Below are 17774 nucleotides of genomic sequence, written 5' to 3'. Positions count from 1 at the left end.
GAGGCGGTATAGCAGCGCCCCGGGTCAGTGGAACCGACCGGAGCGCTGCAGTGAGGAGAGTGTAGCGAGCGCTCCGGGGAGGAGCGGGGACCCGGAGCGCTCGGCGTAACATATATATATATATATATATATATATATATATATATATATATATACGCGCACACACACACATATATATAAACGTATTCTCCGTTGAGATATTGCAGCCGCTGCTGTGTCCAGGCCCAGGAGCCTTAGCACTGTGCTGTGATGTCACTCAATACCACTGACATCACTAGGTGTAAACAACATCTCTCCTTTGCTGTGTATGTGACTATGGAGCTGTTTGGTGATGTCGTCTATTATGGCCTTCATAGAAGCAACAGGAGATTGTTGCATCCATCTAGAACCCTCAGAACTACAGTGCTATGATGTCACTCACTTCCACAGGCCTTGCAGAGTGTAAACAACAACAACCCAGCTTTGTTGTGTATGTAACCATAGGGATTTGTGATGTCACCTAGAACCTTCACAGCAGCGACAGCTTTATGAGGAGCATCAGCACTGCTCTGCCTGAGCAGAACCATCACCGCCATAGGTTGTCAAATAACCCGGGTTTAACCCACACAGGTAAGTCCAATGGGGTGCAGGCATGTCCTCTATGCTTACAGCTTCCCGTGGGTGTTGGTTTGATACCGTTTGGGGACAGCCAAGGAGGCATCTGCAGGCAACAAAGGTAGGTGTGTGCTTGTGTGTGTGTTTCCTATGCAGATCCTAAGCCCAGTGTCACATGCAAGTAGGAGGAGTAAGAAGGGTTCCTGGCAAATCCGGGTTATGGATTGCATTTAAAAAGGCCCCGTGGAAGTGCAATGGGCCCCTGTCTTGCTGCTTAGCAATAATGGTATGGGTTTAGGTTCTGCTGTGTGTACTGGTGGTTGACTGCCCCCCAGCCCAGAGTGTGCATGGAAAATTGTCTGGCAGCCTCCCTGACAGCAAGCAGTGATAGTGCCCATGAAGGGCACCTTGTTGGGCCCGCCCCTTTCACGGTTATCGCTTCTCGGCCTTTTGGCTAAGATCAAGTGTAGTATCTGTTCTTATCAGTTTAATATCTGATACGTCCCCTATCTGGGGACCATATATTAAATGGATTTTTGAGAACGGGGGCCGATTTCGAAGCTTGCTTCCGTCGCCCTATGCATTGACCCGATATGGCAGTATCTTCGGGTACAGTGCACCACCCCCTTACAGGGTTAAAAAGAAAGATTCCTACTTTCATTGCTACCTGCTTGCTGGCTAGCCAGCTAGCCAGCCCTGTGGGCCTTGCTGCTGCTGCAGCCAAAAAACAAAAGGTGGTGCTTCTGCTGCTTCTGCTTCTGCTTGTGTCTGGCCGCTGTTGGAGCGTCCAGGCACAGGACTTCTGCTGCTGCTGACTAAATGGCCTCCTTAATTGGATCATTTGAGTAGCCAGCACACCTGTGCAGGTAGGGCATGACATGATAGGCAGCTGCCTTGATAGCGGGTGGGTGCTGAATGTTCCTAATTGACAAAATAAGATTAATGCTTATGAAGAAATATAAAATCTCATCCCTTCCCCAATATCGCGCCACACCCCTACCCCTTAATTCCCTGGTTGAACTTGATGGACATATGTCTTTTTTCGACCGTACTAACTATGTAACTATGTAACATAACATGGGGGGGGGGGGGGGGTCTCCTGGCTGTTCACACAGGTGTGTCATTGCTGTACATTGACCATGCATTGCTTCTGTGGTATTGCAAAGGCAAAGACAAATGCTTCCAGCCATCCATTGCACTAATGGATTGGTCATCAGCTGGCTGTCTATGTCCCGCATCAATATGGACCAAAGTACAGAGGGTTAGGCTATGCTATTGTGCACCTACCTGATGCATCAGAAGGTGCGAGGCCCTTGCTAAATTCTGTGCACAGACTTTGAGATCTATACTTTAGACTGTATCTAAACCTGCTCCAACATGGACTGACATTCTGGCCTACTTTCAGCCGATGCGACTTGTCTGTCGCTGAACAGTCGCTTTTTATGTATTCAGCACCTATGTATAATGTTGTAAAAATGCTCTAGAAGCTAAAGTCGCAGAAATGTCACACATATTTGGCCTGCAACTTTCTGTGCGACAAATTCAGACAGGAAAAATCAGTATAAATCCTTAGAAAATTATCCCCCAGTGTCTCCATCTGCTGGCGGTATTGAATAAGCATTGCTGCACTGATGGGGTATGCATTAGACGAAAAAAAAGAAGAAAAAGAAGAATAATACGCCCAGAAAAGAGGCGAAAAGGAGAAAAACGTAAAAAAACGTGAAAAAAAAGTAAGAGGAAGAGAAGGGAAAAAAAGGTGGAAATGGGTTTAAAAGTGATTTCGGCGGAGAAATATATATATATATATATATATATATATATATATATATATATATACGCGCACACACACACATATATATAAACGTATTCTCCGTTGAGATATTGCAGCCGCTGCTGTGTCCAGGCCCAGGAGCCTTAGCACTGTGCTGTGATGTCACTCAATACCACTGACATCACTAGGTGTAAACAACATCTCTCCTTTGCTGTGTATGTGACTATGGAGCTGTTTGGTGATGTCGTCTATTATGGCCTTCATAGAAGCAACAGGAGATTGTTGCATCCATCTAGAACCCTCAGAACTACAGTGCTATGATGTCACTCACTTCCACAGGCCTTGCAGAGTGTAAACAACAACAACCCAGCTTTGTTGTGTATGTAACCATAGGGATTTGTGATGTCACCTAGAACCTTCACAGCAGCGACAGCTTTATGAGGAGCATCAGCACTGCTCTGCCTGAGCAGAACCATCACCGCCATAGGTTGTCAAATAACCCGGGTTTAACCCACACAGGTAAGTCCAATGGGGTGCAGGCATGTCCTCTATGCTTACAGCTTCCCGTGGGTGTTGGTTTGATACCGTTTGGGGACAGCCAAGGAGGCATCTGCAGGCAACAAAGGTAGGTGTGTGCTTGTGTGTGTGTTTCCTATGCAGATCCTAAGCCCAGTGTCACATGCAAGTAGGAGGAGTAAGAAGGGTTCCTGGCAAATCCGGGTTATGGATTGCATTTAAAAAGGCCCCGTGGAAGTGCAATGGGCCCCTGTCTTGCTGCTTAGCAATAATGGTATGGGTTTAGGTTCTGCTGTGTGTACTGGTGGTTGACTGCCCCCCAGCCCAGAGTGTGCATGGAAAATTGTCTGGCAGCCTCCCTGACAGCAAGCAGTGATAGTGCCCATGAAGGGCACCTTGTTGGGCCCGCCCCTTTCACGGTTATCGCTTCTCGGCCTTTTGGCTAAGATCAAGTGTAGTATCTGTTCTTATCAGTTTAATATCTGATACGTCCCCTATCTGGGGACCATATATTAAATGGATTTTTGAGAACGGGGGCCGATTTCGAAGCTTGCTTCCGTCGCCCTATGCATTGACCCGATATGGCAGTATCTTCGGGTACAGTGCACCACCCCCTTACAGGGTTAAAAAGAAAGATTCCTACTTTCATTGCTACCTGCTTGCTGGCTAGCCAGCTAGCCAGCCCTGTGGGCCTTGCTGCTGCTGCAGCCAAAAAACAAAAGGTGGTGCTGCTGCTGCTTCTGCTGCTTCTGCTTCTGCTTGTGTCTGGCCGCTGTTGGAGCGTCCAGGCACAGGACTTCTGCTGCTGCTGACTAAATGGCCTCCTTAATTGGATCATTTGAGTAGCCAGCACACCTGTGCAGGTAGGGCATGACATGATAGGCAGCTGCCTTGATAGCGGGTGGGTGCTGAATGTTCCTAATTGACAAAATAAGATTAATGCTTATGAAGAAATATAAAATCTCATCCCTTCCCCAATATCGCGCCACACCCCTACCCCTTAATTCCCTGGTTGAACTTGATGGACATATGTCTTTTTTCGACCGTACTAACTATGTAACTATGTAACATAACATGGGGGGGGGGGGGGGGTCTCCTGGCTGTTCACACAGGTGTGTCATTGCTGTACATTGACCATGCATTGCTTCTGTGGTATTGCAAAGGCAAAGACAAATGCTTCCAGCCATCCATTGCACTAATGGATTGGTCATCAGCTGGCTGTCTATGTCCCGCATCAATATAGACCAAAGTACAGAGGGTTAGGCTATGCTATTGTGCACCTACCTGATGCATCAGAAGGTGCGAGGCCCTTGCTAAATTCTGTGCACAGACTTTGAGATCTATACTTTAGACTGTATCTAAACCTGCTCCAACATGGACTGACATTCTGGCCTACTTTCAGCCGATGCGACTTGTCTGTCGCTGAACAGTCGCTTTTTATGTATTCAGCACCTATGTATAATGTTGTAAAAATGCTCTAGAAGCTAAAGTCGCAGAAATGTCACACATATTTGGCCTGCAACTTTCTGTGCGACAAATTCAGACAGGAAAAATCAGTATAAATCCTTAGAAAATTATCCCCCAGTGTCTCCATCTGCTGGCGGTATTGAATAAGCATTGCTGCACTGATGGGGTATGCATTAGACGAAAAAAAAGAAGAAAAAGAAGAATAATACGCCCAGAAAAGAGGCGAAAAGGAGAAAAACGTAAAAAAACGTGAAAAAAAAGTAAGAGGAAGAGAAGGGAAAAAAAGGTGGAAATGGGTTTAAAAGTGATTTCGGCGGAGAAATATATATATATATATACGCGCACACACACACATATATATAAACGTATTCTCCGTTGAGATATTGCAGCCGCTGCTGTGTCCAGGCCCAGGAGCCTTAGCACTGTGCTGTGATGTCACTCAATACCACTGACATCACTAGGTGTAAACAACATCTCTCCTTTGCTGTGTATGTGACTATGGAGCTGTTTGGTGATGTCGTCTATTATGGCCTTCATAGAAGCAACAGGAGATTGTTGCATCCATCTAGAACCCTCAGAACTACAGTGCTATGATGTCACTCACTTCCACAGGCCTTGCAGAGTGTAAACAACAACAACCCAGCTTTGTTGTGTATGTAACCATAGGGATTTGTGATGTCACCTAGAACCTTCACAGCAGCGACAGCTTTATGAGGAGCATCAGCACTGCTCTGCCTGAGCAGAACCATCACCGCCATAGGTTGTCAAATAACCCGGGTTTAACCCACACAGGTAAGTCCAATGGGGTGCAGGCATGTCCTCTATGCTTACAGCTTCCCGTGGGTGTTGGTTTGATACCGTTTGGGGACAGCCAAGGAGGCATCTGCAGGCAACAAAGGTAGGTGTGTGCTTGTGTGTGTGTTTCCTATGCAGATCCTAAGCCCAGTGTCACATGCAAGTAGGAGGAGTAAGAAGGGTTCCTGGCAAATCCGGGTTATGGATTGCATTTAAAAAGGCCCCGTGGGAGTGCAATGGGCCCCTGTCTTGCTGCTTAGCAATAATGGTATGGGTTTAGGTTCTGCTGTGTGTACTGGTGGTTGACTGCCCCCCAGCCCAGAGTGTGCATGGAAAATTGTCTGGCAGCCTCCCTGACAGCAAGCAGTGATAGTGCCCATGAAGGGCACCTTGTTGGGCCCGCCCCTTTCACGGTTATCGCTTCTCGGCCTTTTGGCTAAGATCAAGTGTAGTATCTGTTCTTATCAGTTTAATATCTGATACGTCCCCTATCTGGGGACCATATATTAAATGGATTTTTGAGAACGGGGGCCGATTTCGAAGCTTGCTTCCGTCGCCCTATGCATTGACCCGATATGGCAGTATCTTCGGGTACAGTGCACCACCCCCTTACAGGGTTAAAAAGAAAGATTCCTACTTTCATTGCTACCTGCTTGCTGGCTAGCCAGCTAGCCAGCCCTGTGGGCCTTGCTGCTGCTGCAGCCAAAAAACAAAAGGTGGTGCTGCTGCTGCTTCTGCTGCTTCTGCTTCTGCTTGTGTCTGGCCGCTGTTGGAGCGTCCAGGCACAGGACTTCTGCTGCTGCTGACTAAATGGCCTCCTTAATTGGATCATTTGAGTAGCCAGCATACCTGTGCAGGTAGGGCATGACATGATAGGCAGCTGCCTTGATAGCGGGTGGGTGCTGAATGTTCCTAATTGACAAAATAAGATTAATGCTTATGAAGAAATATAAAATCTCATCCCTTCCCCAATATCGCGCCACACCCCTACCCCTTAATTCCCTGGTTGAACTTGATGGACATATGTCTTTTTTCGACCGTACTAACTATGTAACTATGTAACATAACATGGGGGGGGGGGGGGTCTCCTGGCTGTTCACACAGGTGTGTCATTGCTGTACATTGACCATGCATTGCTTCTGTGGTATTGCAAAGGCAAAGACAAATGCTTCCAGCCATCCATTGCACTAATGGATTGGTCATCAGCTGGCTGTCTATGTCCCGCATCAATATAGACCAAAGTACAGAGGGTTAGGCTATGCTATTGTGCACCTACCTGATGCATCAGAAGGTGCGAGGCCCTTGCTAAATTCTGTGCACAGACTTTGAGATCTATACTTTAGACTGTATCTAAACCTGCTCCAACATGGACTGACATTCTGGCCTACTTTCAGCCGATGCGACTTGTCTGTCGCTGAACAGTCGCTTTTTATGTATTCAGCACCTATGTATAATGTTGTAAAAATGCTCTAGAAGCTAAAGTCGCAGAAATGTCACACATATTTGGCCTGCAAGTTTCTGTGCGACAAATTCAGACAGGAAAAATCAGTATAAATCCTTAGAAAATTATCCCCCAGTGTCTCCATCTGCTGGCGGTATTGAATAAGCATTGCTGCACTGATGGGGTATGCATTAGACGAAAAAAAAGAAGAAAAAGAAGAATAATACGCCCAGAAAAGAGGCGAAAAGGAGAAAAACGTAAAAAAACGTGAAAAAAAAGTAAGAGGAAGAGAAGGGAAAAAAAGGTGGAAATGGGTTTAAAAGTGATTTCGGCGGAGAAATATATATATATATATACGCGCACACACACACATATATATAAACGTATTCTCCGTTGAGATATTGCAGCCGCTGCTGTGTCCAGGCCCAGGAGCCTTAGCACTGTGCTGTGATGTCACTCAATACCACTGACATCACTAGGTGTAAACAACATCTCTCCTTTGCTGTGTATGTGACTATGGAGCTGTTTGGTGATGTCGTCTATTATGGCCTTCATAGAAGCAACAGGAGATTGTTGCATCCATCTAGAACCCTCAGAACTACAGTGCTATGATGTCACTCACTTCCACAGGCCTTGCAGAGTGTAAACAACAACAACCCAGCTTTGTTGTGTATGTAACCATAGGGATTTGTGATGTCACCTAGAACCTTCACAGCAGCGACAGCTTTATGAGGAGCATCAGCACTGCTCTGCCTGAGCAGAACCATCACCGCCATAGGTTGTCAAATAACCCGGGTTTAACCCACACAGGTAAGTCCAATGGGGTGCAGGCATGTCCTCTATGCTTACAGCTTCCCGTGGGTGTTGGTTTGATACCGTTTGGGGACAGCCAAGGAGGCATCTGCAGGCAACAAAGGTAGGTGTGTGCTTGTGTGTGTGTTTCCTATGCAGATCCTAAGCCCAGTGTCACATGCAAGTAGGAGGAGTAAGAAGGGTTCCTGGCAAATCCGGGTTATGGATTGCATTTAAAAAGGCCCCGTGGGAGTGCAATGGGCCCCTGTCTTGCTGCTTAGCAATAATGGTATGGGTTTAGGTTCTGCTGTGTGTACTGGTGGTTGACTGCCCCCCAGCCCAGAGTGTGCATGGAAAATTGTCTGGCAGCCTCCCTGACAGCAAGCAGTGATAGTGCCCATGAAGGGCACCTTGTTGGGCCCGCCCCTTTCACGGTTATCGCTTCTCGGCCTTTTGGCTAAGATCAAGTGTAGTATCTGTTCTTATCAGTTTAATATCTGATACGTCCCCTATCTGGGGACCATATATTAAATGGATTTTTGAGAACGGGGGCCGATTTCGAAGCTTGCTTCCGTCGCCCTATGCATTGACCCGATATGGCAGTATCTTCGGGTACAGTGCACCACCCCCTTACAGGGTTAAAAAGAAAGATTCCTACTTTCATTGCTACCTGCTTGCTGGCTAGCCAGCTAGCCAGCCCTGTGGGCCTTGCTGCTGCTGCAGCCAAAAAACAAAAGGTGGTGCTGCTGCTGCTTCTGCTGCTTCTGCTTCTGCTTGTGTCTGGCCGCTGTTGGAGCGTCCAGGCACAGGACTTCTGCTGCTGCTGACTAAATGGCCTCCTTAATTGGATCATTTGAGTAGCCAGCATACCTGTGCAGGTAGGGCATGACATGATAGGCAGCTGCCTTGATAGCGGGTGGGTGCTGAATGTTCCTAATTGACAAAATAAGATTAATGCTTATGAAGAAATATAAAATCTCATCCCTTCCCCAATATCGCGCCACACCCCTACCCCTTAATTCCCTGGTTGAACTTGATGGACATTTGTCTTTTTTCGACCGTACTAACTATGTAACTATGTAACATAACATGGGGGGGGGTCTCCTGGCTGTTCACACAGGTGTGTCATTGCTGTACATTGACCATGCATTGCTTCTGTGGTATTGCAAAGGCAAAGACAAATGCTTCCAGCCATCCATTGCACTAATGGATTGGTCATCAGCTGGCTGTCTATGTCCCGCATCAATATAGACCAAAGTACAGAGGGTTAGGCTATGCTATTGTGCACCTACCTGATGCATCAGAAGGTGCGAGGCCCTTGCTAAATTCTGTGCACAGACTTTGAGATCTATACTTTAGACTGTATCTAAACCTGCTCCAACATGGACTGACATTCTGGCCTACTTTCAGCCGATGCGACTTGTCTGTCGCTGAACAGCCGCTTTTTATGTATTCAGCACCTATGTATAATGTTGTAAAAATGCTCTAGAAGCTAAAGTCGCAGAAATGTCACACATATTTGGCCTGCAACTTTCTGTGCGACAAATTCAGACAGGAAAAATCAGTATAAATCCTTAGAAAATTATCCCCCAGTGTCTCCATCTGCTGGCGGTATTGAATAAGCATTGCTGCACTGATGGGGTATGCATTAGACGAAAAAAAAGAAGAAAAAGAAGAATAATACGCCCAGAAAAGAGGCGAAAAGGAGAAAAACGTAAAAAAACGTGAAAAAAAAGTAAGAGGAAGAGAAGGGAAAAAAAGGTGGAAATGGGTTTAAAAGTGATTTCGGCGGAGAAATATATATATATATATATATATATATATATATATATATATACGCGCACACACACACATATATATAAACGTATTCTCCGTTGAGATATTGCAGCCGCTGCTGTGTCCAGGCCCAGGAGCCTTAGCACTGTGCTGTGATGTCACTCAATACCACTGACATCACTAGGTGTAAACAACATCTCTCCTTTGCTGTGTATGTGACTATGGAGCTGTTTGGTGATGTCGTCTATTATGGCCTTCATAGAAGCAACAGGAGATTGTTGCATCCATCTAGAACCCTCAGAACTACAGTGCTATGATGTCACTCACTTCCACAGGCCTTGCAGAGTGTAAACAACAACAACCCAGCTTTGTTGTGTATGTAACCATAGGGATTTGTGATGTCACCTAGAACCTTCACAGCAGCGACAGCTTTATGAGGAGCATCAGCACTGCTCTGCCTGAGCAGAACCATCACCGCCATAGGTTGTCAAATAACCCGGGTTTAACCCACACAGGTAAGTCCAATGGGGTGCAGGCATGTCCTCTATGCTTACAGCTTCCCGTGGGTGTTGGTTTGATACCGTTTGGGGACAGCCAAGGAGGCATCTGCAGGCAACAAAGGTAGGTGTGTGCTTGTGTGTGTGTTTCCTATGCAGATCCTAAGCCCAGTGTCACATGCAAGTAGGAGGAGTAAGAAGGGTTCCTGGCAAATCCGGGTTATGGATTGCATTTAAAAAGGCCCCGTGGGAGTGCAATGGGCCCCTGTCTTGCTGCTTAGCAATAATGGTATGGGTTTAGGTTCTGCTGTGTGTACTGGTGGTTGACTGCCCCCCAGCCCAGAGTGTGCATGGAAAATTGTCTGGCAGCCTCCCTGACAGCAAGCAGTGATAGTGCCCATGAAGGGCACCTTGTTGGGCCCGCCCCTTTCACGGTTATCGCTTCTCGGCCTTTTGGCTAAGATCAAGTGTAGTATCTGCTCACTTGGTCTGGTCAGAGGGTGTCTGGGGTACCCGGCTCCTTGGCCTGGGGGGATCGTCCTTCTTAACGGAGGGACTTCACCCCCCTGCTGCTATTAGGGAGCCGGCTTAGTCCCCAGACAACGGGAGGCGATCACCCTTCACTGCCCACTCTTTGGTGGGGGAGTGTTTTTCTGTCCCTGCCTGGACACGCCTATTGAAGATGGAAGAGATCATGGACACCTCTCAATCTGTTGGAGAGGAGGTTCCTTTTTTTGGGAAGATCAAGAATGGGGTCCGGATCCTGCTGAAAGACCTTGAGAAGAAAAGAAGAGGACTTTCCTTTGTAATGGAGGAAATTCTTTTTGGAGTTTTGGAAATTGCAAAGACACAAATCCTTTCCATGTTGGAATTTCCAAAGAAAGGGTGCTTTGATGTTATTTTGGTTTCCGAAGAGGATTATGATTTATTTTGGAAGAAATTTGAGACAATCAAGTCTGATCCAGTGTGGGAGGGCGTGGAAGTCATTCCCCACTTTCCCAGGAGAGAAAGAATTTTAACGGTGAGGATGTATAGTCCTTACGTCCCTGAGGAGGATATTATAATTCTTTTGACCCAATTTTGTGAGGAAATTGCGCCACTTGGGAAAATTTATAATCAGTATGGAGTCTGGACAACAAAGTGGAGATTTAAAGTAAAGTTCAAGGAAGACGCAGATGGAAGAGTTCTTTATCCCCCTGCCCGTTTTAAAATAGGGGTTATCAATGGAGATATGTTTTTTGCAGGTATGCAGAATTTCTGTAGAAAATGCAAGAAATATGGCCATTTAAAGGAAGAGTGCACCTCAATGTGGTGCCAAAAATGCCAAAAAGAAGGTCATGAAATCGAATCCTGTAGCCAAAAAAGTAAATGTAATTTATGTAACAAAATTGGTCACATGTATGTGAACTGTCCAAAGAGGAAGAAGAAAAGAGAAGAAGAAGTTTCTGAACAAGAGCCAGAAATTAAAAGATCTGTGGTAACCCAAGAGCCAAAAATTGTTGGAAAAGAGATGATAGTAGAAGAAAAGAACATTGGAGAGCATAAGAGTAAAAAGAAAAATGAAGAGCCGGTGAGAGATTTAAGAGGATATTCAGGGTCTTTCCAAACTATTTTGGAGAGAGCTCCAGATGAGGAAAGAGAATTGTTCTTACAGGACCTGGATGATCTATTATCCACCTTTAAAGCCCAGTTGCCTGCAGTAAGAAACAAAGTTTATGATTCTTTTCGCCCTGACGTGGATCGATTTATGGTAACTTATAAAATACCGGCCTGGTTGGCCATCCCAGTAAAAAGGGAAATGGAAAAAGGAAGCTTAACCTATGGTTTAATTGATTACTTGGCAGTTTACGCCCGGAGAAAGGGAATGAATTTGTTATAATTTTGGAATGTTTATTATTTTTATTGTTGTTATAATATTTTATTTCAATTTGTCTTTTTTTAGGAATAAATAAAAGTGTTACCTGATGATGAACAAAACAATCGAGTCCATATAAGATCTTGGAGCTCTGATTGAGTTCTGAGGGCTAAAAAAAAAATCTGTTCTTATCAGTTTAATATCTGATACGTCCCCTATCTGGGGACCATATATTAAATGGATTTTTGAGAACGGGGGCCGATTTCGAAGCTTGCTTCCGTCGCCCTATGCATTGACCCGATATGGCAGTATCTTCGGGTACAGTGCACCACCCCCTTACAGGGTTAAAAAGAAAGATTCCTACTTTCATTGCTACCTGCTTGCTGGCTAGCCAGCTAGCCAGCCCTGTGGGCCTTGCTGCTGCTGCAGCCAAAAAACAAAAGGTGGTGCTGCTGCTGCTTCTGCTGCTTCTGCTTCTGCTTGTGTCTGGCCGCTGTTGGAGCGTCCAGGCACAGGACTTCTGCTGCTGCTGACTAAATGGCCTCCTTAATTGGATCATTTGAGTAGCCAGCACACCTGTGCAGGTAGGGCATGACATGATAGACAGCTGCCTTGATAGCGGGTGGGTGCTGAATGTTCCTAATTGACAAAATAAGATTAATGCTTATGAAGAAATATAAAATCTCATCCCTTCCCCAATATCGCGCCACACCCCTACCCCTTAATTCCCTGGTTGAACTTGATGGACATATGTCTTTTTTCGACCGTACTAACTATGTAACTATGTAACATAACATGGGGGGGGGGGGGGGTCTCCTGACTGTTCACACAGGTGTGTCATTGCTGTACATTGACCATGCATTGCTTCTGTGGTATTGCAAAGGCAAAGACAAATGCTTCCAGCCATCCATTGCACTAATGGATTGGTCATCAGCTGGCTGTCTATGTCCCGCATCAATATAGACCAAAGTACAGAGGGTTAGGCTATGCTATTGTGCACCTACCTGATGCATCAGAAGGTGCGAGGCCCTTGCTAAATTCTGTGCACAGACTTTGAGATCTATACTTTAGACTGTATCTAAACCTGCTCCAACATGGACTGACATTCTGGCCTACTTTCAGCCGATGCGACTTGTCTGTCGCTGAACAGTCGCTTTTTATGTATTCAGCACCTATGTATAATGTTGTAAAAATGCTCTAGAAGCTAAAGTCGCAGAAATGTCACACATATTTGGCCTGCAACTTTCTGTGCGACAAATTCAGACAGGAAAAATCAGTATAAATCCTTAGAAAATTATCCCCCAGTGTCTCCATCTGCTGGCGGTATTGAATAAGCATTGCTGCACTGATGGGGTATGCATTAGACGAAAAAAAAGAAGAAAAAGAAGAATAATACGCCCAGAAAAGAGGCGAAAAGGAGAAAAACGTAAAAAAACGTGAAAAAAAAGTAAGAGGAAGAGAAGGGAAAAAAAGGTGGAAATGGGTTTAAAAGTGATTTCGGCGGAGAAATATATATATATATATATATATATATATATATATATACGCGCACACACACACATATATATAAACGTATTCTCCGTTGAGATATTGCAGCCGCTGCTGTGTCCAGGCCCAGGAGCCTTAGCACTGTGCTGTGATGTCACTCAATACCACTGACATCACTAGGTGTAAACAACATCTCTCCTTTGCTGTGTATGTGACTATGGAGCTGTTTGGTGATGTCGTCTATTATGGCCTTCATAGAAGCAACAGGAGATTGTTGCATCCATCTAGAACCCTCAGAACTACAGTGCTATGATGTCACTCACTTCCACAGGCCTTGCAGAGTGTAAACAATAACAACCCAGCTTTGTTGTGTATGTAACCATAGGGATTTGTGATGTCACCTAGAACCTTCACAGCAGCGACAGCTTTATGAGGAGCATCAGCACTGCTCTGCCTGAGCAGAACCATCACCGCCATAGGTTGTCAAATAACCCGGGTTTAACCCACACAGGTAAGTCCAATGGGGTGCAGGCATGTCCTCTATGCTTACAGCTTCCCGTGGGTGTTGGTTTGATACCGTTTGGTGACAGCCAAGGAGGCATCTGCAGGCAACAAAGGTAGGTGTGTGCTTGTGTGTGTGTTTCCTATGCAGATCCTAAGCCCAGTGTCACATGCAAGTAGGAGGAGTAAGAAGGGTTCCTGGCAAATCCGGGTTATGGATTGCATTTAAAAAGGCCCCGTGGGAGTGCAATGGGCCCCTGTCTTGCTGCTTAGCAATAATGGTATGGGTTTAGGTTCTGCTGTGTGTACTGGTGGTTGACTGCCCCCCAGCCCAGAGTGTGCATGGAAAATTGTCTGGCAGCCTCCCTGACAGCAAGCAGTGATAGTGCCCATGAAGGGCACCTTGTTGGGCCCGCCCCTTTCACGGTTATCGCTTCTCGGCCTTTTGGCTAAGATCAAGTGTAGTATCTGTTCTTATCAGTTTAATATCTGATACGTCCCCTATCTGGGGACCATATATTAAATGGATTTTTGAGAACGGGGGCCGATTTCGAAGCTTGCTTCCGTCGCCCTATGCATTGACCCGATATGGCAGTATCTTCGGGTACAGTGCACCACCCCCTTACAGGGTTAAAAAGAAAGATTCCTACTTTCATTGCTACCTGCTTGCTGGCTAGCCAGCTAGCCAGCCCTGTGGGCCTTGCTGTTGCTGCAGCCAAAAAACAAAAGGTGGTGCTGCTGCTGCTGCTTCTGCTGCTTCTGCTTCTGCTTGTGTCTGGCCGCTGTTGGAGCGTCCAGGCACAGGACTTCTGCTGCTGCTGACTAAATGGCCTCCTTAATTGGATCATTTGAGTAGCCAGCACACCTGTGCAGGTAAGGCATGACATGATAGGCAGCTGCCTTGATAGCGGGTGGGTGCTGAATGTTCCTAATTGACAAAATAAGATTAATGCTTATGAAGAAATATAAAATCTCATCCCTTCCCCAATATCGCGCCACACCCCTACCCCTTAATTCCCTGGTTGAACTTGATGGACATATGTCTTTTTTCGACCGTACTAACTATGTAACTATGTAACATAACATGGGGGGGGGGGGGGGTCTCCTGGCTGTTCACACAGGTGTGTCATTGCTGTACATTGACCATGCATTGCTTCTGTGGTATTGCAAAGGCAAAGACAAATGCTTCCAGCCATCCATTGCACTAATGGATTGGTCATCAGCTGGCTGTCTATGTCCCGCATCAATATAGACCAAAGTACAGAGGGTTAGGCTATGCTATTGTGCACCTACCTGATGCATCAGAAGGTGCGAGGCCCTTGCTAAATTCTGTGCACAGACTTTGAGATCTATACTTTAGACTGTATCTAAACCTGCTCCAACATGGACTGACATTCTGGCCTACTTTCAGCCGATGCGACTTGTCTGTCGCTGAACAGTCGCTTTTTATGTATTCAGCACCTATGTATAATGTTGTAAAAATGCTCTAGAAGCTAAAGTCGCAGAAATGTCACACATATTTGGCCTGCAACTTTCTGTGCGACAAATTCAGACAGGAAAAATCAGTATAAATCCTTAGAAAATTATCCCCCAGTGTCTCCATCTGCTGGCGGTATTGAATAAGCATTGCTGCACTGATGGGGTATGCATTAGACGAAAAAAAAGAAGAAAAAGAAGAATAATACGCCCAGAAAAGAGGCGAAAAGGAGAAAAACGTAAAAAAACGTGAAAAAAAAGTAAGAGGAAGAGAAGGGAAAAAAAGGTGGAAATGGGTTTAAAAGTGATTTCGGCGGAGAAATATATATATATATATATATATATATATATATATATATATATACGCGCACACACACACATATATATAAACGTATTCTCCGTTGAGATATTGCAGCCGCTGCTGTGTCCAGGCCCAGGAGCCTTAGCACTGTGCTGTGATGTCACTCAATACCACTGACATCATTAGGTGTAAACAACATCTCTCCTTTGCTGTGTATGTGACTATGGAGCTGTTTGGTGATGTCGTCTATTATGGCCTTCATAGAAGCAACAGGAGATTGTTGCATCCATCTAGAACCCTCAGAACTACAGTGCTATGATGTCACTCACTTCCACAGGCCTTGCAGAGTGTAAACAACAACAACCCAGCTTTGTTGTGTATGTAACCATAGGGATTTGTGATGTCACCTAGAACCTTCACAGCAGCGACAGCTTTATGAGGAGCATCAGCACTGCTCTGCCTGAGCAGAACCATCACCGCCATAGGTTGTCAAATAACCCGGGTTTAACCCACACAGGTAAGTCCAATGGGGTGCAGGCATGTCCTCTATGCTTACAGCTTCCCGTGGGTGTTAGTTTGATACCGTTTGGGGACAGCCAAGGAGGCATCTGCAGGCAACAAAGGTAGGTGTGTGCTTGTGTGTGTGTTTCCTATGCAGATCCTAAGCCCAGTGTCACATGCAAGTAGGAGGAGTAAGAAGGGTTCCTGGCAAATCCGGGTTATGGATTGCATTTAAAAAGGCCCCGTGGGAGTGCAATGGGCCCCTGTCTTGCTGCTTAGCAATAATGGTATGGGTTTAGGTTCTGCTGTGTGTACTGGTGGTTGACTGCCCCCCAGCCCAGAGTGTGCATGGAAAATTGTCTGGCAGCCTCCCTGACAGCAAGCAGTGATAGTGCCCATGAAGGGCACCTTGTTGGGCCCGCCCCTTTCACGGTTATCGCTTCTCGGCCTTTTGGCTAAGATCAAGTGTAGTATCTGTTCTTATCAGTTTAATATCTGATACGTCCCCTATCTGGGGACCATATATTAAATGGATTTTTGAGAACGGGGGCCGATTTCGAAGCTTGCTTCCGTCGCCCTATGCATTGACCCGATATGGCAGTATCTTCGGGTACAGTGCACCACCCCCTTACAGGGTTAAAAAGAAAGATTCCTACTTTCATTGCTACCTGCTTGCTGGCTAGCCAGCTAGCCAGCCCTGTGGGCCTTGCTGCTGCTGCAGCCAAAAAACAAAAGGTGGTGCTGCTGCTGCTTCTGCTGCTTCTGCTTCTGCTTGTGTCTGGCCGCTGTTGGAGCGTCCAGGCACAGGACTTCTGCTGCTGCTGACTAAATGGCCTCCTTAATTGGATCATTTGAGTAGCCAGCACACCTGTGCAGGTAGGGCATGACATGATAGGCAGCTGCCTTGATAGCGGGTGGGTGCTGAATGTTCCTAATTGACAAAATAAGATTAATGCTTATGAAGAAATATAAAATCTCATCCCTTCCCCAATATCGCGCCACACCCCTACCCCTTAATTCCCTGGTTGAACTTGATGGACATATGTCTTTTTTCGACCGTACTAACTATGTAACTATGTAACATAACATGGGGGGGGGGGGGGGGTCTCCTGGCTGTTCACACAGGTGTGTCATTGCTGTACATTGACCATGCATTGCTTCTGTGGTATTGCAAAGGCAAAGACAAATGCTTCCAGCCATCCATTGCACTAATGGATTGGTCATCAGCTGGCTGTCTATGTCCCGCATCAATATAGACCAAAGTACAGAGGGTTAGGCTATGCTATTGTGCACCTACCTGATGCATCAGAAGGTGCGAGGCCCTTGCTTAATTCTGTGCACAGACTTTGAGATCTATACTTTAGACTGTATCTAAACCTGCTCCAACATGGACTGACATTCTGGCCTACTTTCAGCCGATGCGACTTGTCTGTCGCTGAACAGTCGCTTTTTATGTATTCAGCACCTATGTATAATGTTGTAAAAATGCTCTAGAAGCTAAAGTCGCAGAAATGTCACACATATTTGGCCTGCAACTTTCTGTGCGACAAATTCAGACAGGAAAAATCAGTATAAATCCTTAGAAAATTATCCCCCAGTGTCTCCATCTGCTGGCGGTATTGAATAAGCATTGCTGCACTGATGGGGTATGCATTAGACGAAAAAAAAGAAGAAAAAGAAGAATAATACGCCCAGAAAAGAGGCGAAAAGGAGAAAACCGTAAAAAAACGTGAAAAAAAAGTAAGAGGAAGAGAAGGGAAAAAAAGGTGGAAATGGGTTTAAAAGTGATTTCGGCTGAGAAATATATATATATATATATATATATATATATATATATATATATACGCGCACACACACACATATATATAAACGTATTCTCCGTTGAGATATTGCAGCCGCTGCTGTGTCCAGGCCCAGGAGCCTTAGCACTGTGCTGTGATGTCACTCAATACCACTGACATCACTAGGTGTAAACAACATCTCTCCTTTGCTGTGTATGTGAC

The 17774-nt window shown here is 45.7% G+C and overlaps 7 non-coding genes and 1 pseudogene across 7 annotated transcripts; all 8 read left to right on the top strand.

Annotated features, from left to right (window-relative positions):
- The first annotated feature begins 1028 nt into the window (after window positions 1-1028).
- LOC130344472 (U2 spliceosomal RNA) lies at window positions 1029-1219 on the top strand. Its single transcript, XR_008883390.1, has one exon. It is a non-coding gene; the product is annotated as a U2 spliceosomal RNA (small nuclear RNA).
- A 2084-nt stretch (window positions 1220-3303) lies between these two features.
- Window positions 3304-3494, top strand: LOC130344470 (U2 spliceosomal RNA). Its single transcript, XR_008883388.1, has one exon. It is a non-coding gene; the product is annotated as a U2 spliceosomal RNA (small nuclear RNA).
- A 2065-nt stretch (window positions 3495-5559) lies between these two features.
- LOC130344469 (U2 spliceosomal RNA) lies at window positions 5560-5750 on the top strand. The gene has a single exon (XR_008883387.1). It is a non-coding gene; the product is annotated as a U2 spliceosomal RNA (small nuclear RNA).
- A 2063-nt stretch (window positions 5751-7813) lies between these two features.
- Window positions 7814-8004, top strand: LOC130344468 (U2 spliceosomal RNA). The gene has a single exon (XR_008883386.1). It is a non-coding gene; the product is annotated as a U2 spliceosomal RNA (small nuclear RNA).
- Window positions 8005-10086: 2082 nt separating this feature from the next.
- LOC130344460 (U2 spliceosomal RNA) lies at window positions 10087-10223 on the top strand (annotated as a pseudogene).
- Window positions 10224-11644: 1421 nt separating this feature from the next.
- Window positions 11645-11838, top strand: LOC130344450 (U2 spliceosomal RNA). Its single transcript, XR_008883376.1, has one exon. It is a non-coding gene; the product is annotated as a U2 spliceosomal RNA (small nuclear RNA).
- A 2084-nt stretch (window positions 11839-13922) lies between these two features.
- Window positions 13923-14113, top strand: LOC130344467 (U2 spliceosomal RNA). Its single transcript, XR_008883385.1, has one exon. It is a non-coding gene; the product is annotated as a U2 spliceosomal RNA (small nuclear RNA).
- Window positions 14114-16206: 2093 nt separating this feature from the next.
- On the top strand, window positions 16207-16397 carry LOC130344466 (U2 spliceosomal RNA). Its single transcript, XR_008883384.1, has one exon. It is a non-coding gene; the product is annotated as a U2 spliceosomal RNA (small nuclear RNA).
- The last annotated feature ends 1377 nt before the right edge of the window (window positions 16398-17774 follow it).

This window comes from Hyla sarda, unplaced genomic scaffold (assembly GCF_029499605.1).
Source record: "Hyla sarda isolate aHylSar1 unplaced genomic scaffold, aHylSar1.hap1 scaffold_721, whole genome shotgun sequence".
Lineage (NCBI taxonomy): Eukaryota > Metazoa > Chordata > Amphibia > Anura > Hylidae > Hyla > Hyla sarda.
Note: the sequence above shows the minus strand (reverse complement) of the source record. Positions and strands in the feature narration are given on the sequence as shown.